General features: G+C 34.6%; 1 long non-coding RNA gene across 1 annotated transcript in view; it reads left to right on the top strand.

The window, feature by feature from the left end:
• The window catches only part of LOC118027118, a 278,436-nt gene that overhangs the window by 241,572 nt on the left and 11,132 nt on the right, over positions 1–25,732 (top strand). The window contains exons 4-5 of the long non-coding RNA XR_004683755.1: positions 17,481–17,567; positions 18,728–18,782. This is a non-coding gene — a long non-coding RNA (uncharacterized LOC118027118). The remainder of the gene's footprint in view (positions 1–17,480; positions 17,568–18,727; positions 18,783–25,732) is intronic.

The following is a 25,732-nucleotide window of genomic DNA, read 5'->3' as shown; positions in this document are numbered from 1 at the left end:
AGAATCTCAAGCAGACTCCTGGCTGAGTGTGGACCTGGACAGGGGGCTCGAACTCATGATCTTGAGATCATGACTTAAGCCCAAATCAAGCAAGAGTTGGACGCTTAAATGACTGAGCCACACAGGTGCCCCCTTAATATTATTTTCTTAGATAAATATCACACCCTGTCTATATTCCTCTGAGTTGTTACAAGCAAGGATTTTAGAAGTGAGGACATCAACTTTCTCTACAGAGCTGCCTTTTACATCAGGTAGCCAATCTGGGACTTGCATGTAGATGTGTTTTACAGTATTAAGTGGGAAATGGGGATTATATCTCCATGGTGTAGGGCAATGACTCTAAATTGGATTACTCCTACATCATTAAAACTTTCTTGTCTTTATATAATTAAAACCTATAAACAATTTCTGGGACAATTGAAGCAATAAATCCACAGATGTCAATTTTTATGTGTTGGAGAAGAAGAATGAGGTTCCTACTTGGAAATCTATGGAAGACTGAATTATATCACTGGTGGGGGAAAGACATGTTTTGGAGCATCAGGGCCTGTTCATAAATTGGACAAAACAGTTGAGCCAGCCTCCCACAAATTATAGAGGATATGTACTATGGAATGTAATTTTTACTTAGAAACTTGTGAATTAAATAGTCTAAATATAAACACATCTTATATATGATTATAAAGATATAGTTTAAAAATAGCACTTTATATTTAAATTTCTTATTTCTTAGGGTCATTTTCCTTAAAAAATGATTTTTTTAAGCAAAGTACATTCATTTCTTCATGTCGTGGCCTTTACCTTTATCTCCTCTTTTTGAAAAATTGTATGTATATAAATATATGTGTATATAATATATATGGCATATAAATCATATATGGTGCATGATATAACATATACACACATATATATCATTTAAAATTATATATATGTAACGAAATAATTCTAAATACAGTCTTAGTTTTATCCTTTTATTCTACTATTATTGAAAGTGAGGTTGACATAAAGGAGAAATACATTAAAGAAAAAAAAAATGTCTGCTAAGTTGGTTTTTCCTCCCTTATAGGCTGACCCTGTTGCATATTTGATAAACCATGGTTACCATGCATTTAATGAATTTTCTTCCAGCATGCTAACAACTCTTTGTTTAAAATTATTCACTGCTTTTATTTGTGAGTGGCTGCTGATCATAGCTTTGCTACAGCAAAAGAATTGTGTCTTATCCCTATATTCTTTTCTGATTTTTGAAATGAACTACTAGTTCTGTCACTTATACAATTCAATAACTAATAGCTGTTGAATGTATTTTTTGAAGGCCATTTCTTGCATTACCTTGGCAGTATCTATTAAATGGCTGATAACATCTGTTAGATAGAAAACATAAATTCTTTATAGGAAAATAATTGAACCCTGAGATAGAAGAACATAAATATAAAATACATTGCCTTTAATTCCTTTTCCCATTTCCAAAGTTCACAATCTGCTGAGAGATATTTATTAGAATGATGTATGTGTTTAATTTCATCCAAATAAGCAATAGAAGAAGTTTGAGATCTTAAGCATACCTTGTTTATTACAACTGTACAAATTAGTTGTGATCTATAGTTTCACTCCTTGTTAGAGAAATAGAAGTTTGTCTTTTTTATTCTTTGATTTACATTATTGATCTGGGACCATCTTAATTCTCATGTAACTACATACATCTTCATTATGTCACAGGAAGCACTGAGCACCTTGCTTCTCTATTGCTTTAGCAATTTCATCAACCTTTTGTATTGTGCACTTCAAGTCAGGCAGCAACTAGAGATCAATGTGGAGAATAACAAGCACCTCTCAGGGCTGTAAAACCTCTTCTCTTGAGTACCATTGCTACATTTGTTCCATGAGAAGGAATTTATGAATGCTGCTGTTGTATTTTTATGACTCCATAAGCTAGCTTTAAGGCTTGGACTAAGTAATTTATACCACTTCTGTTTTGCTAAATCCCTAGTCCTGCCACATTTTTTTTTTTTTCCTTTTTACTTGTATCTAACTAAACAAGTTCACATCAGTTATAAGCATTTTCTAAACACTTCTTGTGACAGGTTATTCATTTGCCTAAGGAGATGACAAAATTCTTATATGAAGTATTCCAAAATGTTGGCATTCTATCTGTGGCAGGGACAACTACTGATGCAAAAGCAAATCATGATCCCATTCCAAAATTTAGTTATTGTTCAAAATTGACAGCCTGACCCATATCAATATTTCCTAGCCATGAAAGGTGAACATAAGAAATGTCTATTTCCAGACAAGGCAATTAAGATTGGATATCATGTCACCACTTTTCTCTTCTTGATTTTGCTGACTGGATGGCAGTGGACAACCTTGAAAGCCACATGTTGCAGAAGTCAAAGACTCTTTCAGCGTCGTTTCTGAATGCTTGTCTCCAGTCAAATCCACTGCCCTTTCTCCTTCTTGCCACAGATCAGGAACAACTACTTTTGCATTTGTGTAATTGAGGAGCATATTTCTACTGTGGTAAGCCACAGGTGTTTCTAGCATTTAACTTATTTAATGATACATAGATCATTACCATCATCAATACTACATCAGTTTATTTTCTGTTACATAGATATTTTATTCATGTTAGTCACTAATCTCCAACTTATATGTGGTAAGAAAAATACAGAAATTTTCATTGTTTTGGGATCCAGTAATTCTGAATTATGGCCATTCATTGTCTTCATTGAAATTTGCCTTTGCAATTTCGATGAATGAATAAATAAGTAAAATAACTAGCTAAAACATTTTTTAAAAAACCCTACAGGTATACATTTAATATAACCAAAAATACAGAACATTTGGAGATATATGATACAGATTAATGAACTAAAAATCAAAGACAGTGAGACCTGAGTTTGATCTCAAGGTCTGCCTTTTTTTTTCTTTAACAGCTATATACATTTCTCAGTCCTCATCAAGATAAATGTACTCTTAATCCTCCTCACTTATTTCACCCATCCCTCCACCCACTTCCACTCTGGTAACACCAGTTCATTCTCTGTATTTAAGAGTCTATTTTTTTGTTTGTCTCTTTTTGCTTTGGTCATTTGTTTTGTTTCTTGAATTCCACATATGAGTGAAATCATATGGCATTTGTCTTTCTCTGACATTTCACTTAGCATTATACCCTCTAGCCTCGTTCATATTGTTGTAAATGGCAAGATTTCATTCTTTTTTATGGCTGAGTACTATTTGTGTGTGTGTGTGTACTACAACTTCTATATTCATTCATCTGTAGATAGACATTTGGGTTGCTTCCATATATTAGCCATTGTAAATAATGCTGCAGTAAACATAGGAGTATATATATCTTCTTGAATTACTGTTTTCCTTTTTTTTTGGGTAAATACCCAGTGGTGGAATTACTGGATCATATGGTAATTCTATTTTTCAGTTTTTGAAAAGCCTCTGTACCATTTGCCACAGTGGCTGCACCAATTTGCATTCCCACCAACACAAAGATTCTTTTCTCTATATCCTTACCAATACTTGTTATTTCTTATGTTTTTGATTTTAGCCATTCTGACAGGTATAAAGTGATATCTCATGGTGGTCTTGATTTGTATTTCCCTGATGATTAGTAATGTTGAGCATCTTTTCGTGTGTCTATTGACCATCTGTATATCTTCTTTGGAGAAATGTCCATTCATGTCTTCTTCCCATTTTTTAATTGGATGTGATGATTATTAATATTATTATTTTTTGGTGTTGAGTTATATAACTTCTTTATATATTTTGGATGTTAGCCTCTTATTGGATATATCTTCTGTAAACATCTTCTCCCATTCAGTAGGTTGCTTTTTTATTTAATTGATGGTTTTCTTCACTATGTGAGGTCTGCCATCTTAACTGAATGATTTTGTATAGGTCATTTAATTTCTGTACTTTATTATTTGCAAAAAATAATATGTCAGTTATAATTACTTAAAGTGTTACTTTGCATCGACTGAGCTCACTGCTACAACTAATGGGTCTCAGGTAGTTCTGAGCTCACTTTACTGAACAAATTTTGGGTGTTGTTGAGGAGACAGTCGATAGGAAATGAAGGTAGAGGATAACTCACTCATGAAGTGGAAAGGGATAATCAACAGCATATTATAGGGAGGAAGGGAGTTCAGGGAAAGTCCACCACCTATGTAAGTAGATTGCTTCACTCCCCATGGAGTCTCTGGTGAAGCTCACTGAGTATTTCCCCGCTTCCTTTGCTGTGTGAACCACGCCTATCACTCTCTGCTATTAGAGACAATATAGGCTGCTTGGTTTGCTTATGAGAGTTTATTGTTTGAAGACCATTTCACCAGAAAAGTCACCATCAATGTGCCCTGCAGATAATAAAACCTTGTTGGAAGATGGCAAGGGCAAGTCTGAACAATGAGAGAATTTGAACTATCATTGGAAGAATGGTCGTTTCCATTATCAGCAGAGTGTATGAATAATCACTGTTGGGTTTTAGCCAATGGCTGTGTGGCTAGGCATGTAGATCCTAGATATTTGCAAAATAAAAACTCTCCTATATGGGTTAATTATAGAAAACTGAGAATTTTGAAGAATTAGAATGAGTTATGTGAAGCCCACCAAAAATTTCAGTTGTCAACTAAAAGGCAAGTAGAATGCTGAGGCAAATGCGTAGTTATTCCTACCTGGCTTCCCGTTGGGCTAAGAGACAAAACAATCTTTTCCCACTCAATGAAATAGTAAACAAAACAAAGCACACAAACAAAAACCCAACAACAACAAAAAGCTACACCTGCTGTCACCAAGAAAATAATTTATTGAAAATCTTCTTGAGTTGAATTTCCCAAGGATAAGAGCAATACAGAGTAGGTGATTGGGTTATTTTGAATTTTTAGCAGCAGTCTCCAGAACTACAATTGGCTGCTAACAGGTATTATTCTGTTCTATTCTAGGCATTGCTTGTTCTATAACATACAGAATTTCAGATAACACAATTAAAGGTATGAAGCAAAATTCTCAAATTCCCTATCCAGCCCACCTGGATATATTTCTTCTGATCATGATACATACTTTGTTATACAGAAATGGTCAAAGAAATGATATTTTATGGAAATAACATATTTATTGTCATCCTCAGAACACTGATCTTTTTGGAAATTAGAATTGGTGATTTAGGGCATGCTTGGGTGGCTCAGTTGGTAAAGCATCTACCTTCGGTTCAGGTCATGATCTTAGGGTTCTGAGATTGAGCCCCACACTGGGCTTCCCTGCTCAGTGGGGAGTCTGCTTCTCCCTTTCCCTCTGCCCCTCCTCCCTGCTCCTGCTCTCTCTCTCAAATAAATAAATAACATCTTAAAAAGAAAGAATTGGTAGTTTAGATACTTGATACTTAAATCAGGTAATGAAAAAGATTTTAAGGATTGTCTTAGTACGTTAAATAAATTTGTAAAGACATTGAATATGAAATTAAATAGATACGAATTATATTGCAAAAGTTTCTGGGATTGGTATGAGGGGATGTGAAAGAATACAATTATACTATTGTACATCTTTCTTATTTCACATAATTTTTCTTTAATTTTACTTGATCTGGTGGTCCCAGGCCCAGTTTTAGATTTATATATATCCAAGGAGGAGCATACCAATGGACAAGACATTTAATAAGGCACACTTCTAAAGAGGCTTTGGGATGGGTGATGCCATAGCACATGTAGCAAAATCAGAATCACCTAAAAACATTCTATTAACAAGTAGCAGAGAAAGAATATTCTAATTCTTTACCTGAAAAATATCATGACATCTAGTTGTGTGGGTCCAAAGTTAGCATAGGTAATGATATTGTCATTTCCAGTGTTGCTGACATATTGTCCACCTGCCATTTAGACATCCAAACTATGGAGGGAAAAATATAGGAGGTTAGCCTGGGAGGTACAAAACTGAAAAAACTAGTTTATTCTTATCCCCTTTCTCCACTCAGCTCACAGAACACAGAGAGACAATTATACCCCTGGTAAGTGATTAGAGTTTCACTCTGAAGAAACTGAATAGACCAAAAGAAAAAGACACGTGGTCTTTTAGACCACTGATTATACCCTGATGCAAAGGAAAGATGTTCCAGTTATTCAATCACATACTAATGTAAGTGTGGCTGTGAAGGGATTATACAGAAGTAATTAAATTTCCAAATAGGTTCATTCTGAGTTAATCAGGATGGCGTTTATCTCAAGTGGGCCCAACATATTCAGGTTGATATCCTTTAAAGAGGGGCTAGGCCCTTCATAAACTTTAGAGACTTGAACCAGCAGCTGGGCCTGCAGTCACTCTTCCTTGCCCATGATTCTTTCTGTCTTGACTACCCTGTAGACTTCGTGATGGCTTAGCCAGGCCCATGCTTGTGTAATTATAGTAAATCAAATTTGTGTGCATGTTTGTGTGTGCATGTGCATGTTTGTGAGTATATATTTATATAATCTATCGGTTCTGCTCCCTGATTCAACCCTGACTGATACAAATTTTGTGTCGCTATATAATAATATATCTACAGTAAATTTGGTACCTTACCTATTTGAAATTTGGGTAGATGTACACATTTTAAAGAAGAAAAAGCATTCCCTACTGCTGTGATTTCAGTCACAGATGCTGTCAGGGGCCAGATAGAATGAAAGTAGTGTGACTTGTGGCCAATCAAGGGAGTCCATTGACATTCAAACATTTAATAAAGAAATCATGGACATTCAAACAAAGTTAAACAATGTGTTGGTCAAAGAAACTATACCTCCCCAGTATTCTACCCACCAGCCGTGTGCTTTTACTACAAATGCCAGATACCCTTCATTTTCTTTCTACAACTGACTTTGTACCCTGCTGCCTTTACCTTTGTCCAAAGCTGCCTGAACCAGTGCTTTGACCTTTAGCTGCAGCCAGCAAACACCACTCTACACATAGAAAGAGCAAGGGGAAGAAGATAGACTATTGCAGAAAGGACCCTGCAAAATTTTTCAGTATTTTATAATATTGCATCTATTAGGACACCATGTCTAAAAATTGATTGGATGCATAGCAGGGGCTTTCTGACTTCTGACACACATTTCCTCTGACTGAGATATGAATTGTGCATTGTTATAATGTTGAAATAACAAAATCAAATATATTAGATATCACTGTAATATTATGTGTCTTTATTTTATTTACATTTTGTGGTTTCAGACCCTACTAATATAAAGCATGGAAGATACTCCATTTTATAAAATACATTTTAAAAATTTTAATATTCATGAATGTATCATATAAGGGGAGAAATTATAATAATTGCTTTTATTTCAAATCTGTAATAATTCTCTGGGGTAAAGACTTATCATACTGCCAATTGTCCCTTAGCTGTCATATATCAAATCTTCCTCAGACTTTGATAGTACTAGTACTTACTTTTTATATCATTGTTTCTTTATAAGCAAGATATTTGGAATTTGGCCTATATATAAATTACTTATGTTCTAGCACCTCTGAAAATTCAGTGTTTCCTTCTCACAGTGAGCATGTTCACTCTCTGTTGAAAAAATAAATGAATGAATAAAATAAAGTTCTTGGGTGCCTTTGACTGTATCAGTAATGACTCCAGTGTGTGTGATTGATTGCATCTTATCAGAGAGCACCTGACCATTGCATGGTGGAGTTTACCTTATATGCTTGTTAGCTAAAGGAAAATTTACTTTTATTAAAAAGTGCCTATTTCCATTTCAAAGTCACTGATACTGGGGCATGAATATTCCTGTTTCCTACTTTCTTGCCTGCATTCAAAGTTATGTGATTTAAAAATTAGAAACAGATACTTATTTTCTGTCATTTTATCCCCCATATTTTGTTTAAGAACCTGTGGAAGAAGATTTTAAGAGTATTCAGTAGACTGAGCAGATGTTACTGTTAACCTATTTTCAGTTGTAAACTAAGCACTTTGGTCTCCAATAGGGAAGAGCTAAATAGTCCTAGAAGCAATCTGCAAGACTTCAGGATTGTCTGCAACATCTGGTGGAGGAGCAATAAATGCAGGAGCTATGTAACCCACCCTGACACATCTCATTGGGCACAACATCTTCAATAATAACTTCTAAAAATTTTTTCTTTAGTATTTTTATAGAAGATTTCCCACCCATGGGAAATCATGGGTGTTGAAGAGGAATGCTGCCATATAGCAGAGGACTTTCTGAGCCAGCATCTGCCATATCCGATCCAATGAGTGCATCCCCTTGTTTCATGGAAGTCAATGTCCACATAATGTAGAAAAGTATATATGTTACACAGAGCCATGGTGATCAGGCTCCCAGTAGATGCCTTAACCTTGGAATCAGTAGCCAACAAAAGATGGGGTTCCCCAAAAGCTTCCTGTATCTGTTTAGTAAAGACAAGGGATGGAGCAAGTAGCAATAGGTGAAGCTCAAAATGTAGCAGTCAACTGTAATACAGCATGCTGGCTGGTGCTCCTAGAGGATATACTCTGCCATCACCTGGATGTTCAGTGAACATAGTGGTATGAGCTACCAGAATAAGCATTTCCAGTCCACTGTATATTTGTGATGCAAATGCCACCACTTCTGTTTCTGAAGATACAATATTCCCTCTGATATTCAGTTTTGGTGACACTCACGTTCCTGAAGCATGGAAGTTGTGGATACCCTTCTTCTTCTTTAGAATATCAAGGGCTCTAGACTTTGTGAAATTTTTCCTTAAGGTTATGGCAGGAACAAATAATGTTGCTATATAGACCACTTTCTGAAACATGGAGAAATGATATGGGAATTTTTATTTTGTGTCAATCTAATAGGTAGAAAGTAGAAACTTACTAATGTCTTTTTTTTTTTTTTTTAAAGATTTACTTATTTTTCAGACAATGAAAGAGAGGCGGGGGCAAGGGACAGAAGGAGAGAGAAACTTAAGCAGACTCCACACTGAGTGCAGAGCCTGAGGTGGGGTTCGATCTCACAAGCCTGAGATCACAACCTGAGCCAAAACCAAGAGTCAGACACTTAACTGACTGCACCACCCAGCCGCCCTAAACTTACTAATGTCTTAATCTGTGTAACTCACTACTTTTTTACCTGAGCATCTACTCATTTTCTTATTTATCTTCTTATTTTTGGAATGCCTATTCATTTAATTGCCCATTTTATAATTGGATTTCCTAATTTTTGTATGCTTTAAAGGAGTTCTTTTCATATTCAAGATACTAAACTGTTGGTTATAGATACTGTAAATATTTTCTTATCGTGTCCTTAAAGGTGTCCTTATGCCTTTAATTATGTGATTTGAGTCCTTTACTAAACAGAAACTCTTAATTTTGATATAGTCAAATACTACCATTTGGCTTCCCTTTTTTTTCTCAGTCTTGTGTAATTAATCTTATATCAAAGTTCATCTGCCAGGAATATAGGAATTAGAAGGGTGGGGAGACATCTTAAAGATAGCAAGTGTGGATGCTCTTGCTACCACTAGGCTCAAGAGACAAAGCGCAAAGGAAGGCAATATTGCTACAGGAAGCCATAGAGGAGAAGCAGGCCTCCTGGAAGAATCCTGGGCTATTTAATCTAGGTTAGATTAAATACAGAACTCCCATTTAACAGTTACATTTTGATTTTGAATAACTGTTCCTCCCAAGAGCTCATAACTATCAGAAATATGCTGGCTTCTTGCTTTCCCATCCTCTAATCTCCTGAGAGTGACTTTCATTGGCTAACCCAACCGGAAGACAGATGATGAAGGATAATATAGCTGATAGACTCAGGAAATAGATCTAAGAGCAAATGGGCTGAAGAGCTGATATGGAATCACTTCTACATGAATTTTTAATTAGTCAATTATCTGTGGCTATTCCAGGGATGGTTTCTGCCAATCATATTAGATTGTGTTAAAACCAAAGTATAAAACTGAAGCTAGAGTCCATGGTAGACTGTATGAAAGCCATAAAGAGCTGTGAATTTGTTTTAAAATTACCTCTATGTGGCAACAGAATTGCCTGTGGTTTTATTTTTAGTTATTTTTAATTTCTTCAATTTAAATTTTTATTTTAATTCTAGTTACATACAGTGCTGTATTAGTTTCAGGTGCACAATATAGTAATCCAACACTTCCATACCTCACCCTGTGCTCATCACGGCAAGGGCACTCCTTAATCCCCACCACTTATTTCACTCATCCCTCCACCCCAGCCACTCTGGTAACTGTCAAATTGTTCTGTATAATTAAGAGTCTGTTTCTTCCTTTCTCTTTCTCTCCCTGTCTTCCTCCCCATCCTTATGTTCTTTTCCCTTTGCTCATTTGTTTCTTATATTCCACATATAAGTGAAATAATATATTTGTCTTTCTGTGTCTTATTTCATTCAGCATTATACTCTCTAGCTTCATCTATGACATTGCAAATGGCAAGATTTCATTCTTTTTACGGCTGAATATTATTCCACTGTGAATGTATGTATAGATAGATAGATAGCATCTTCTTTATCCATCAGTCAGTGGACACTTGGGCTGCTTCCATATTCTGGCTATTGTAAATAATGCTGCTATAAACATATAAACCAACAGTGCACAAGTGCTCCTTTTTCTCCACATCCTTGCCAATACCTTTTGTTTCTTCTGTTGTTGATTTCAGCCATTCTGACAGGTATGAGGTGATATATCATTGTTTTGATTTGCATTTCCCTGATGATAAGTGATGATGAGACTCTTTTCATGTCTGTTGGCCATCTGGATGTCTTCTGCCCATTTTTTAATTGGATTGTTTGTTTTTTGGGTGTTGACTTTTATAAGTTCTCTGTATATTTTGGTTATTAGTCCTTTATCAGATATATCATTTGCAAATATCATCTCCCATTCTGTAGGCTGCCCTCTAGTTTTGTTGATTGTTTCTTCCACTATGCAAAAGCTTTTTATTTTGATGTGGTTCCAATGGTTTATTTTTGCTTATGTATCCCTCGCCTCAGGAGACATATCGTGAAAGAAGTTGCTATGGCCAATGTCAAAGAAATTACTACCTGTGTTCTCTCCTAGGATTTTTATGGTTTCAGGTCTCATATTTAGGTCTATAATCCATGTTTAATTTACTTTTGTGTATGATATACACATTCTACATTCTTTTGCATGTAGTTGTCCAGTTTTCCCAACACCATTTGTTGAAGAGACTGTCTTTTCCCCATTGGATATTCTTTCCTACTTTGTTGAAGATTAATTGATCATACAATTGTGGGTTTATTTCTGGGTTTTCTATTCTGTTATATTGATCTATGTGTCTATTTTTGTGTCAGTACCATATTATTTTGCTTACCACAGCTTTGAAATATAACTTCAAGTCTGGAATTGTGATGCCTCTAGCTTTGTATTTCTTTTTCAAGATGGCTTTGGCTATTCAGGGTCTTTTGTGATTCCATGCAAATTTTAGGATTGATTGTTCTAGTTCTGTGAAAAATGCTATTGATATTTTGATAGGGATTGCATTAAACATTTAGATTGTTTGGATAGTGTAGACATTTTAACAATATTTGTTCTTCTAACCTGTGAGTATGGAATGTCTTTCCATTTCTTTGTGTCCTCTTCAATTTCTTTCATCAGTGTTTTATAGTTTTCAGAGTACTGGTCTTTCACCTCCTTTGTTAATTTTTTCCCTAGGTATCTTATTGTTTTTGGTACAATAAAAATGTATTGTTTTCTTGACTTCTCTTGCCTTTATTTTTTTAAAAGATTTTATTTATTTATTTGACAGAGAGAGCAAGCACATAATCGGGGGAGCACCAGGGAGAGGGAGAGGGAGAAGCAGGTTCCCTGCTGAGGAAAGAGCCTGATGTAGGGTTCAATCGCATGACCCTGGGACCATGACCTGAGCCAAAGGCTGATGCTGAACTGACTGAGCCACCCAGGCATCCCTTGATTTCTCTTTCTGCCACTTTATTATTGGTGTATAGAAATGCAACAAATTTCTGTACATTGAATTTGTATCCTGTGACTCTACTGAATTAGTTGATCAGTTCTAACATTTTTTTGTGCAGTCTTTAGGATTCTCTATATTTAGTATCATGTCATCTACAAATAGTGAAAGTTTTACTTCTACCTTACCAGTTTGGATTCCTTTTATTTTTGTTGCTTAATTGCTGTGGCTACGACTTCTAGTACTATATTGAATAAAAGTGGTGAGAGTGGATATTCTTGTCTTGTTCTTGACCTTAGAGGAAAATCTCTTTTTTCTCATGTGGGTTTTTCATAGATCATCTTTATTACATTGAGGTATGTTCCCTTTAAACCTATTTTGTTGAAGGTTTTTATCATGACTGGATGTTATACTTTGTCAAATGTTATTTCTGTCTCTGTTGAAAGGATCATATTGTTCTTATCCTTTCTCTTATTGATGTGAGGTATAACACTGATTTATGAATATTGAATCACTCTTGCAACCCAGTAATAAATTCACCACTTGATGGTGGTGAATGATTTTTTTTTTAATGTCTTGTTGAATCTTGTTTGCTAGTATTGAGAATTTTTGCATCTATGTTCATAAGAGATATTGGCCTACAGTTCTCTTTTTTAGTGGAGTCTTTATCTGGTTTTGTTATCCAATAATGGTCAATAATGCTGGCCTCATAGAATGAATTTGAAAGTTTTCCTTCCTTTTCTATATTTTGGAATAGTTTAAGAAAGATAGGTATTAACTCTTCTTTAAATGTTTGGTAGAATTCCCCTGTGAAGGCATCTCATCCTGGAGATTGTTTGTTGGTAGTTTTTTTTATTTTTGACTCAATTTCTTTGCTGGTTATCAGTCTGTTCAAACTTTCTATTTCCTCCTGTCAGTTTTGTTGGGTTATATGTTTTTAGGAATTTATCCATTTTGTCTAGGGTTGTCCAAATTGTAGGCATATAGTTTTTCATAGGTTGTATTTCTGTGGTATTGGTTGTTATTTCTCCTCTCTCATCTGTGATTTTATTTATTTGAGTCCTTTTTCCTTTCTTTCTTGATACGTCTGGCTAGAGGTTCATCAATTTTATTATTTTTTTCAAAGAACCACCTTCTGGTTTTATTGCTCTGTTCTTTGTTTGTTTTTTTCATTTCTGTATCATTTATTTTTGCTCTAATCTTTACTATTTCCTTCCTTCTGCTGGTTTTAACTTTTGTTCGTTGTTCTTTTTCTAGCTCCTTTAGGTACAAGGTTAGGTTGTTTGAGATTTTTCTTGCTTCTTGAGGTAGGTGTGTATTGCTATAAATTTCCCTCATAGAACTGATTTTGCTGCATCACAGAGGTTTTGGACTGTTATGTTTTCATTTTCATTTGTTTCCATGTACTTTTTAATTTATTCTTTGATTTCTTGTTTGATCCATTCATTGTGTAGTAGCATGTTATTTAACCTCCATGTATTTGTTCTTTCCAGATTTTTTCTTGTGGTTGATTTCTAGTTTCATAGCATTGTGGTCAGAAAAGATGCATGGTATGATTTTGATCTTCTTGAATTTGTTGATGTTTGTTTTGTGTGCTAATATGGGGTCTATTCTGGAGGATGTTCTTGTGCACTTGAAAAGAATGTGTATTCTGCTGTTTTTGGATGGAATGTTCTGAATATAACTGTTAAATCCATCTGTTCCATTGTGTCATTTAAAGCCATTATTTCTTTGTTGCTGTTCTATTTAGGTGATCTATCCATCAATGTAAGCGGGGTATTAAGTCCTCTACTATTATTGTGTTATTATCGATTAGTTCCTTTGTGTTTGTTATTAACTTATTTATGTATTTGGGTACTCCTATTTTGGGTACATAAATATTTAATGACAGTCTTCAGATCACTTTCTGGTTTAATGACTTGGATATGGATGATATCTAGTTAAAAATGTGGGATGGGGTGGGCTCAGGGTCCTCCTACTTTGCCATCTTCCCAAGTTCCCCCCAGCTTTTGTTTTTAATTCTATATTCTGAAAGTGCTGCTAGTTTTAATTAATCACAAGCTGTCACAATTAAGAAAAAATTGAAATTTTATTTGAAGGCAAAACGCTATAAGTTACTGGCAACTTAAATGCTTTCCAGGTAATTCATTACTCACAAAATAAATTCTATTTAAGATTAAAGCTTATTGCATGATATTAAACCCACATCACAGCAGAACATTTTTTTTTTTTTTTTAGATTTTTATTTGAGAGAGAGTGAGCGAGAAAGAATAAGCAAGGGAAGGGGAGAGGGAGAGGGATTCAGTCCTAGGACTATGGGATCATGACCTGAGCTGAAGGCAAGAGTTTAACTGGCTGACCCCCTCACAGAACAAAATTGAAAGTAAGCCCCACATTATCTTCCATGTAGACTCTAAAGGTTTTGGTTTTTAATTTCTGATATTTATTTATTAGCTCAACAAGTTGAGGTTTCTGCTTTAACTTGGATAACACTTTTGAGTGTTGGGGATAAATAAAAAAATATATAATCTCTGACTTCAGTGTGCATGTGTATGTATGTGTGTGCTGTGCTATGTAAATAACCTACAATGAAAGGTTGCTGATTCAATTTTTAAAATATTTGGACCAAATACTCCCTGTTGTCTCTGAGACTTAAAAATATATGACATATTTAGTTATAAAACTAGACAAATACATTTGTAAATGATAAAGCAAGGAAAATGATAATTTCTTCTAGATTGCTGGATTCCATTATGCATGCTCTCATTGTTTCCTCAGGCAGAGTCTTTCTCAAACACAATCACTTTTTACTTCTTTTGGAGCTTTAGCATCATTTTTATATGAATCAAATATATTTGAATTCAAACACAGACCACACACACACACATACACACACACACATATACACGCTCCAAAACAACCTGGAAAGAAAAATGTAATATTTAATTCTTTTTAGAGGCCATGAATATGAAAGATTTAGCTAGTATTAATGCTGGCATTATTTAAGTTCATCTAATGTTTTTCCAAATTCTCTAGAATACTGACTGAATGATGTGTGAAAGAAATCTGCACTGTAAAACATAATTAGAAATTACTAAATATTGGAAGAAAAAGTCACAGTGTAATTTTATGAAGTATAATATAGCTTTTAGGTTACCTGACAATTCCAGATACATTTTAACTCTTTAATTGTGTTACATATTTTATAGTAAAACATAACTTCTTTGATGTTTATGTCAAAAATATGTCCAATAGCTAAGGATTTTATTTTTTATTTTTAAAAAATAATTTATTTATTGGGTGCTGAGTGGCTCAGTCATTGAGCATCTGCCTTTGGCTCAGGTCATGGTCCCAGGGTCCTGGGATTGAGTCCCACATCAGGCTTCCTGCTCAATGGGGAGCCTGCTTCTCGCCCTCCCACTCCCCCTGCTTGTGTTCCTGCTCTCACTATCTCTGTCTCTGTCAAATAAATAAATAAAATCTTAAAAAAAAAAGTATTTATTTATTTTAGAGGGAGAGAGAGAGAATATTGAGCAGGCTTCCTGCTGAACACAGAGCCTGATGCAGGTTTCAGTCTCACAACCCATGAGATCATGACCTAATCCGAATCCAAGAGTTGGATGCTCAACTGACTGAACTACCCAGGCACCCCTAGTTAAGGATTTTAAAAATAAGCCTGATGCTTTATTTATATATGCATAAAAGATTCCCAAGTGAGAACATTATACCTCTCCCTCTTTGTTTCTTTTAGTTGTCTTTTTTATTCTCTATCTTTAAAGTTTCTTTATTCCAGATCAGGACATTTTAGGTATATATTGTTTTGTTTTAATTAAAATTAGTGAATTCTAGCACTTCTTTCATCTCATACATTTCAATTTGAGCCACTGAAGCTAAAAATAAGACTTTTTTATGGAACCAATACTCTTTCTACACTCATTTGTATATTATATGATAAATATATAAACACCAAAAAAATAAAAGCTGAACTTGACCTACTCAGGAATAAATAATGTAGACAGCATTTCAATTAACAAATTTTTCCTCTTTGGAAATGGCATCAAATAGAGTGATTTTATTTTATTTTTTAATGTGGCAGATAGTGCCCCTTTTGAAAATATGGGGTAAAAGAACATTTTATAATTACATTAATACAACAATCAAAGGAAAAATATCTTTGAAAAGTCAAGGAAAAAAAATACAGTGCAGGTATTTTGTCTTTCTACTTTATCGCTTCTGTTTTTGTTTTTTGTTTTTTTTTTACTCTAAAAGAGTAAGGAGAAAAAGCTTCTTTTGGCTCCCTACAGTTTACATTGTCTAGCGGAGTTAATATACTATGGTTTGTGTCCTCAAACTTGCACAAACTCCTACAGATTGCAAGAACATTTTGGTCTGAGCAGGATTTCAAGTCAAACATTATAGTCTTGTAGACCATTTCTGTGATTAATTTCAAGCACCGGTACTGGTGTTATGGCTATCTTTTAGAGATTGAAGTGCTGCTAAACTGAAAATGAAATCCAATATTGTAAGGATAAGCCTATTGAATTACTCCAAAAAAAGTTGTCAGACGAAATCATCCAGTATTTATTTTCTCAGTAAATTTATATGTTAAATTTGCATTTATTTTATATACAAGGATTTGTCAAACCTAACTGATGAAATTATTAAAATACACAGAACTGGTTAAAGAAATCCATGTGCTAGAAATGTTGAGATGGAAAAGGAAATAGATATTTAAGAAAAAACAAACAAACAAACAAACTTACCAGATTCAAATACAACACACACAAAGGTATTAAATAAAGAGAGGTAAGAAAGTTCAAGCCCATAAAGAAATAATAAAGGATTATAAACTGGTAAGAATTTAAAAAAAAAGAAGAAATAAAGTAAAAAAGACAAAACACCTGCATTGTATGCTTTTTTCCTTGACTTTTCAGAGATATTTTCCCTTTAAAATAAGTAAGTAAATAAATATAAATAAAACTTTCTCTTTATTAACAAATCCACAAAATAAAAAGCATAAAATCCATCCCTTTTTAGGCTTTAAAGTGCAAAAGAAAAAGAAAAATAACATATTTAAATTAAATATAATTAAATGGTATTTAAGAATTTAGGTAGTGTTTTGATAGGGTATGATAAAATACAATAAATAATGAATATAAAACAGCAGTAAAAATAAAATCAAAGAAATTAAAATGGCCAGATAGTAAATGGATTTTATACTAATATTCAAATGATATTAAATGTTTAATTCATAAGGGAATAAAGTGAATCTAACCTAGAATATAAAAAAAAGGTAAAGCTCCATTATATTGATTTTCTTTAAGGAATTAAAGATAATACTATTGTCTAAACAGAATATTTTTAAAAATGGGTTTGTAAAGATGTCATACCTTTTGACATCTATTTATATTCATCAACAAATGAATATGCACAGTATATAATAATGTTAGTGAGTTATGAGTTTACTATTTCAATGTAGATATTAATCAAATTAAATTTCTCATCTACGCTAGGATATTGCTCTAGCAATTCCCAATTTTCTCTTCCAAGTTATGATTTTTTTTTGCCCAAGGTCCCACAACACATGCAAAATCAGAAACATGTTGGTGGCGTTTTTGGTGGTCTTCTCGGGGAGGGTCCCCTCAGTGCTGAAACTGAGGTAAGTGTAACTAGGAAGGGCATATCTACCAAAGCGTGGGGGTGAGGGGGTGGGAGGGTGGGGGATGTGGGTTGCTGTGAGCAAGGTAGGTAGTGAGTGTGAGTGCCTTGCTGGTTCCTTCACTTGGCCTTGTATTTATGCTGGTGTCGAGGCAGGGAAATGGTGCCTGGCAGCTCCTTTGTTCTTGGAGTGGTCTCCTTGTGATCTCTGCCCCTCTGGACCATGCTCTGAGATGAGTAAATAACTCCCTCCCATCTGCCCCTGGTGTTTTTCAAACTGCTGCTTCCTTTCTGTATCTCTGCTGGCTGTTTGTCATGCTGTCTCATTAAGGGCAGGGACTCTGCTTCCTAATACCCTCTGAGTTCTCCCGGAGTAGAGCCCACAGATTTTTAAAATTCCAGGCCTTAAGTCCTGCTGGTTGTAAGAACTCACAAGATTTGGCCCCTCTTGCTTTCAAAGCCAAGTGTTATGGGGATTTGACTTCCCCATGCAGGCTTCCCCATTTGATAGTCTGTTTCTCACCTTCTCCATGCTACTAGCTCCCTCTCTACTGGAGAAAGCCAGGGTGCATTTTGCTCCCAAACTGCATCTTTGCCCTTCCTATCTTCTTAGATTTGGCCTCTTCTCTACCTTTAGTTGTGGGGTTTGTTCTGCCTGTCTTCGGATTGTTTTGTGGGTTATTTATGCTGATGGGAGTGTTATCTAGTTGTATCCATGGGATAAGGTGAAGTTAGTGTCCTTCTACTCTGCTATCTTCCCAGCCTCCCCCCATTTATGATATATTTTTAAATAATGCTTAACTTAAGGAGCTTGCCTTGCTGTTTCCATTAATTCTCTTAGGAATTGTATTACCTTCATGTCATTGTTGCAAGCTTAAATAATTTTTAGTTTCTAAGCAAAAATATTTAAAAATTTCACACTTTGATGTGAACAAAAGACATCACGTGATGTCAGGAAAACCTGCCTGATATTTAGGCATGTTATTTATTTATTAGACTCAGTACTTGGTCTAATATATACATACATATGTAATTAAATATATATGTAATTAAATATGTATATTTAATTATATATATAATTTTTACTTATAATAAAAATTTTCATTATCTTTTATGTGGGTATGTAAAACATCAGCATAACCAGCATTTACCTCCCTGTAGGTAGAACATCAAAGAATTAAAGTCAGAAAAGAGCTGGAAGACATAGAATGCTAATGTAAGTAATTAGATACTAAATAAATATTTGTTCAATGAATGAGTATATAGGCAAATTTGACATGAGAGAAAAAAGACTTATGATCTCTAGTCTCTAAGGGTATAGTGAGAATTTTTTATTTAAACACAACTTCAGAATTCACTAAGACTTACAAAACCAAATAGAAAACTAGAAAATAAATTAAAAGTATGACTCTAGGGGTGCCTGGGTGGCTCAGTTGGTTAAGCGGTTGCCTTTGGCTTAGGTCATGATCTCAGGGTCCTGAGATTGAGCCCCACATTGGGCTCCCTGCTCAGTGGGAAGTCTGCTTCTCCCCTTCCCTCTCTGCTCCCCCTGCTTGTGCTCTCTTGCTTCTCTCAAACAAATAAAATCTTAAAAAAATGTGAGTCTAAATTTGAGATGATAGCAAATATAATTATCTAAATTAAAGGGATTCCTTCTATGTAGAGGGAATATGCTATTATTTTATATAGATTACTTATTTGAATTCCAACAAAAATTATTTGAGATATTATTCCATTGTATTGATGAAGGGATTGAGGCTTAGACATATTAATATGCCAGAGGTGACATAGTCATTAAAAGAATTCTTGAGACTATCTGTTTCTGGAGATAGTAACTGGTTCTTCCCTATAAATTTAGATTAAGTTTTCTGAATAATTCTAACAGTAATCACTAATTTCAGTTCAGTTGATTAAGGAATAAGTCTAACTTGATGGATATATCAATCACTAGCTTTGAAGTTTGACTTGTAAATGGTACTGTTTACTATCTGTATATAATAAGCCTGAGGTGCATTCTGGCGGTACCAAATGGATTTTTTATTAGATCAGTGTAAGATAGGAACAGTATAAATTAGCCATTGTTTACACATATTATAAGAGAAAAATAATTATAAATATTCCCAAATTATTCCTCATTCTAAAGGAAATAGTATACATATGTATTTTGCATGCAGAATGCAAAGGTATACAATTATTCCATTATTTACATATTATTCGTTGAAAGTCAGTTTATGTGCCGTTCTATTGGAACAATGTGACAGCTGCATGGCTGCATGGTCGAAGGTGGAGAAGAACTTCACTGAGGCCATATTACAAAGGACAGTTCAATAAACTTGGGTATTGCAAAATAATACACACATTTTAGGTGAGATCTGAGTAAGCCTTCCATTTTTTGTTGCTGTCAATCTGTTGAAAGAGAGACTTGTCATTTTTGTTTAAAATAGTGAAAGTGCTTTCAAATGAATGTTTTTGTGACAAGGTACACTGTTAAATTGTCTTCTGCATCTTGCAGTTTGACCATTAATCATATAAATATGGAGCAGTAACATTGAAGATGCATGTTTCTAGCTATAACAAAAGCAACCTTGTCACAAACGTCAGTTATATATTCAGCAAGAAATATGAAAGTAACACAACATTATTTTGGCTCTAGAGAAGGACTTACTCATACTGTTCACTAGAAAATACACTTTTAGATTATTTCTGTTGAGAAATCTGGCAGTTTATCTTTCACTTGCAGTATCCCATCCCTCACTGCCATGTGCCTGTTTTAGAAGACTTCGAAGTACAGTATGTGGGGAAAAAAAGACACAAAACCATATGATAACTCAGATTTTTTTAAACATTTGGATTAGCTAATCATATTGCAAATCTTAAAATCTGTTAAAGGTAGAGTTCCAGAAAGATTTGCATTTTTTTCTTGTTTTTCATATTGCTGCAGCGTTTTAATCAAACAATTTAACTATTTTACTACCTCAAAGGAACTGGATCATTTATATTTTAAAAACTCAAAAGTTTTGCTAACAGTTTATTAATCTAACCAGTTTTATTGTATTTCCTTTATTGTATTAGATCCTAGACTATGGATTAGTTGCTCAATAGAGACTTTGAGCAATTATCCAGGTAAGGACAGTGCTTCTCAGTGCCTTCCTGTCCTCTTGATTTCCATTTCCTTCATTCAGATATTTTAAATAGATTTTTTCAGGGTTTGACTGAATTATTCACCAACCAATGTGCTTTCTCCACATATTATGTGAAGATAGTATCTAAAGTGGCTCTCACCCAGGTGTCTTTTCCATATTCCTTAGAATTCTTACATAAATGGGGCGCCTGGATGGCTCAAATGGTTAAGCGTCTGCCTTCGGCTCAGGTCATGATCCCAGGGTCCTGGGATCGAGTCCCACATTGGGCTCCCAGCTCAGCGGGGAGCCTGCTTCTCCCTGACCCTCTCCCTTCTCATGCTGTTTCTCTCTCGCTTGCTCTCTAAAAAATAAATAGAATCTTAAAAAAAAAAAAAAAGAATTCTTACGTAAATGAAATAGAATTTCATTATAGAGTTACTATCTTAATACATGTGTTCTCATACAGAATGCACTAAAGCTTTAACATTATGGATAGCAAAAAATTATAATTTTTATCATATCAGAGTAGGCGGTAAATACATCAGTGCCATATATGAGAAAAGGCATATAACTATTGACTTTTTAAATTGCTCTTAATACTTATTTGTATATTCTTCACCCTCATTCCTTTAAGGAAAAATGACTAAAATGAAGCTCTTTCTTGATTCTTTGATTTTTATTTATTTTTTCAAGAATAGTATCTATCTCTACAGGCGTGCCTGGGTGGCTCACTCAGTTAAGCGTCTGCCTCTGGCTCAGGTCATGATCCCAGGGTCCTGGGATTGAGTCTCATGTCGGGCTCTCTGCTCAGCGGGGAGCCTGCTTCTCCCTCTCTCTCTCTGCCTGCTTGTACTTTCTCTCTGTCAAATAAAGAGATATAAATGCAAAATACACATGTATACTATTTCTTTTAGAATGAGGAATAATTTGGGAATATTTATAATTATTTTTCTCTTATAAAAAGATAAATAAAATCTTAAAAAAAGAATAATATCTCTATAATACCACTGTATGTTTTCCTCAAAGCTCTGTTATGAGAACAACAAAGGGAAATGCTACAAATGTGTGTTATAAAGTAATAGTGGGATACGTACAGTCAGATGTATTAAAACATCTCTTATAGTATTCATAAATCTTGGTATCTCTTCTGAAATATAAATAGGTATCACTTTCTACTCTCTCTTATCTGGATCCCTTTATAAGGAAATCTATTGCCAGAGTAGTAAGGTTTAAGGTGATAGCTCATTGTGATCTTCAGGCAACTACTGATGTGTTTTTTTACCACTATAGATAAGTTTATATTTTTTAGAGATTTATGTAAATGAATTCATGCAGTATCTACTCCCTATTATTTGACTTCCTTCACTCAGTATAATTATTTTGATATTACCCAAGTTTTAGTATGAAATAGTTTTTTCCTTTTTATTACTGAGTAGTATTTTAATTTTTTTCTTAAGCAATTATATAAAGTTTCTCAGGTCATGTCTATAACACCTTAGATAATGTTCTAAAAAATGTCAATATGTTATATTGTTAAAAAAAAGCCATTTCTACAATTTAGCCAAATTAGTATATTCTAAATGAAACTATTCTTAGAATTCATAGAATTCATTTGATATCATAATTGTAACAGTTGGTTTTTTGTTCATGTATAGCAAAAACTGTATATTTAAAGAAATGCACAATAAAAAATGAAGTTCAAAAATATAGCTCTCTTGAGATACTGAACAATAATGAATTACAGAAAGTTCTGTTATAAATGAAATAAAATGATAAATGGCCAAAGTAAAATGGGAGGTAATTTTATTTGTTGATAAACAGTATGATTAATAAAGTTCACTTGCCAAAAAGAACAATGGCATGCTAAATTTTTTTTTAAGATTTTTTATTTATTTATTTGAGAGAGAGAGAATGGGAGAGAACACATGAGAGGGGGGAGGGTCAGAGGGAGAAGCAGACTCCCTGCTGAGCAGGGAGCCCGATGCGGGACTCGATCCAGGGACTCCAGGATCATGACCCGAGCCGAAGGCAGTTGCTTAACCAACTGAGCCACCCAGGCGCCCGGCATGCTAAATTTTTTAAACAATTTCAGAGAGTGTATTACTTTTTTATTTCTCATGTGAAAAAAAATGTAAGCAAAATTATTTGAATTAATAATTATTGAAGGGAACACAACCAATTTTTAAATGTTTCCACTAGAAAATTATTTTATGCCTGTTAGGCATGTAAATTGGGCCGCCATCTGACTTTTAATAATATGATGATTCTCCAATGACTCCATGAACAAACCACACTTCATTCAAATTAATTATAAAACCCAAATAGTCACAAACAAAGCTTCTGGTATTCTATGTAATTGGTACATCCTGGAGCCACTTAAAATATGGCTCTACAAATTTAAAGGTACATAATAGTTAACAGAAAACATTTCAAAAGGAAATGAAGATGTGGTCATTGGATAAGAACAGCTTGCAAATGTAGTATTCAGATTTTGAGAGTTTCAAGTATTCATCAAAAATAAAATTAAGCTAAAATATAAAAAAAATGAAGCTATAAGATAAATATAGTAATACAGTTGTGCATGTCTGCCACACATGCTTAAGAGTCTTTAAAATAAGATGCTTAAGTATGAGAACAGGTATGATGAGTAAATCACTTAGTAGGGAGTACAGTTTGTACTATACTGGTTTGCCCACCAGTGTTTATTCATTCATTCAGAAATATATTAAATTCTCATTATGAATAAATGCCAAGTTAGGTTTTGATTTGACATTTGTAAACGAAACAAATATACTCTGTCTTCATGGAGTTTATAGTCTAGTAATTCAGGAAATTTATTGATATAAAATATGTAATTATAAAAAGTGGCAACAGTGATGAAGTTACTAAAGAAATAACAGGGCAAATTACTCTATACTGAGCTAGTTAAAGCCTGTCCGAGGAGTTTAATTTTAGCTGAGCTTTGAAAGAACAGTTTATATGAGTAAAATAGAAACATAAAATATAGGAAGAGCTGCCCCTCCAAGGCAATATTTATTTTTTAAGATTTATTCATTTATTTTAGAGGGGGTGGAGAGAGTGCGTGGAGTGGGGAGGGGTGGAGAGAGAGGGAGAAAGAGTCCCAAGTAGACTCCACACAAAGCACAGAGCCAACACATGGCTTGATCTCATGATAGGGCACTATTTTTTTTTTTTTTGCTTGCTTTCTTTTTATTTGTATTTTCCATGCAAACATGTATTACTCTCCACCTTTTTCTTCTTCATTAAAAAAATTGTTTTCTTCCATAGATCTTTCAAGCAAGAGACATTTGACAGCCTTAAACAAATATGATGCCTTAAACAATGGTTTTACTAAAAACCAGAACATTTTTTTATTATGTTATGTTAATCACCATACATTACATCATTAGTTTTTGATGTAGTGTTCCATGATTCATTGTTTGCGTATAACACCCAGTGCTCCATTCAGTACGTGCCCTTTTTAATACCCATCACCAGGCTAACCTATCCCCCCACCACGCCTCCCCTCTAGAACCCTCAGTTTGTTTCTCAGAGTCCATAGTCTCTCATGGTTCGTCTCCCCCTCCGATTTCCCCCCCTTCATTTCTCCCTTCCTACTATCTTCTTTTTTTTTTTTTTTTAACATTTAATGTATTATTTGTTTCAGAGATACAGGTCTGTGATTCAACAGTCTTACACAATTCACAGTGCTCACCATAACACATACCCTCCCCAATGTCTATCACCCAGCCACCCCATGCCTCCCAACCCCACCACTCCAGCAACCCTCAGTTTGTTTCCTGAGATTAAGAATTCCTCATATCAGTGAGATCATATGATACATGTCTTTCTCTGATTGACTTATTTCACTCAGCATAATACCCTCCAGTTCCAACCACATCGTTGCAAATGGCAAGATTTCATTCCTTTTGATGGCTGCATAATATTCCATTGTATATATATACCACATCTTCTTTATCCATGCATCTGTCGATGGACATCTTGGCTCTTTCCATAGTTTGGCTATTGTGGACATTGCTGCTATAAACATCGGGGTGCACGTATCCTTTTGGAACCCTACATTTGTATCTTTGGGGTAAATACCCAGTAGTGCAATTGCTGGGTCATAGGGCAGCTATATTTTCAACTTTTTGAGGAACCTCCATACTGTTTTCCAGAGTGGCTGCACCAGCTTGCATTCCCACCAACAGTGTAGGAGGGTTCCCCTTTCTCCGCATCCCTGCCAACATCTGTCATTTCCTGACTTGTTCATTTTAGCCATTTCTGACTGGTGTGAGGTGATATCTCATTGAGGTTTTGATTTGGATTTCCCTGTTGCCGAGCAATGTTGAACACTTTTTCATGTGTCTGTGGGCCATTTGGATGTCTTCTTTGGAAAAGTGTCTGTTCATGTCTTCTGCCCATTTCTTTTGTTCTTTGGGTGTTGAGTTTGATAAGTTTAATAAGTTCTTTATAGATTTTGGATACTAGCCCTTTATCTCATATGTCATTTGCAAATATCTTCTCCCATTCTGTCGGATATCTTTTGGTTATGTTGACTGTTTCTTTTGCTGTGCAAAAGCTTTTTATCTTGATGAAGTTCCAATAGTTCCTTTTTGCCCTTGCTTCCTTTGTCTTTGGTGATGTTTCTAGGAAGAAGTTGCTGCGGCTGAGGTCGAAGAGGTTGCTGTCTGTGTTCTCCTTTAGGATTTTCATGGATTCCTGTCCCACATTTAGGTCTTTCAACCATTTTGAGTCTATTTTTGTGTGTGGTGTAAGGAAATGGTCCAGTTTCATTCTTCTGCATGTGGCTGTCCGATTTTCCCAACACCATTTGTTGAAGAGACTGTCTTTTTTCTATTGGACATTCTTTCTTGCTTTGTCAAAGGTTAGTTGACCATAGAGTTGAGGGTCCATTTCTGGGCTCTCTATTCTGTTCCATTGATCTATGTGTCTGTTTTTGTGCCAGTAGATAGGGCACTATTTTTATTTATTTATTATTTATTTATTTATTTATTTATTTATTTATTTATTTATTTATTTA

The sequence above is a fragment of the Mirounga leonina genome, unplaced genomic scaffold (genome assembly GCF_011800145.1).
Source record: "Mirounga leonina isolate KUSES-001 unplaced genomic scaffold, KU_Mleo_1.0 Mir_357, whole genome shotgun sequence".
NCBI lineage: Eukaryota > Metazoa > Chordata > Mammalia > Carnivora > Phocidae > Mirounga > Mirounga leonina.
The sequence above is the reverse complement of the archived record's forward strand: the minus strand, read 5'-3'. Positions and strand labels throughout refer to the sequence as shown.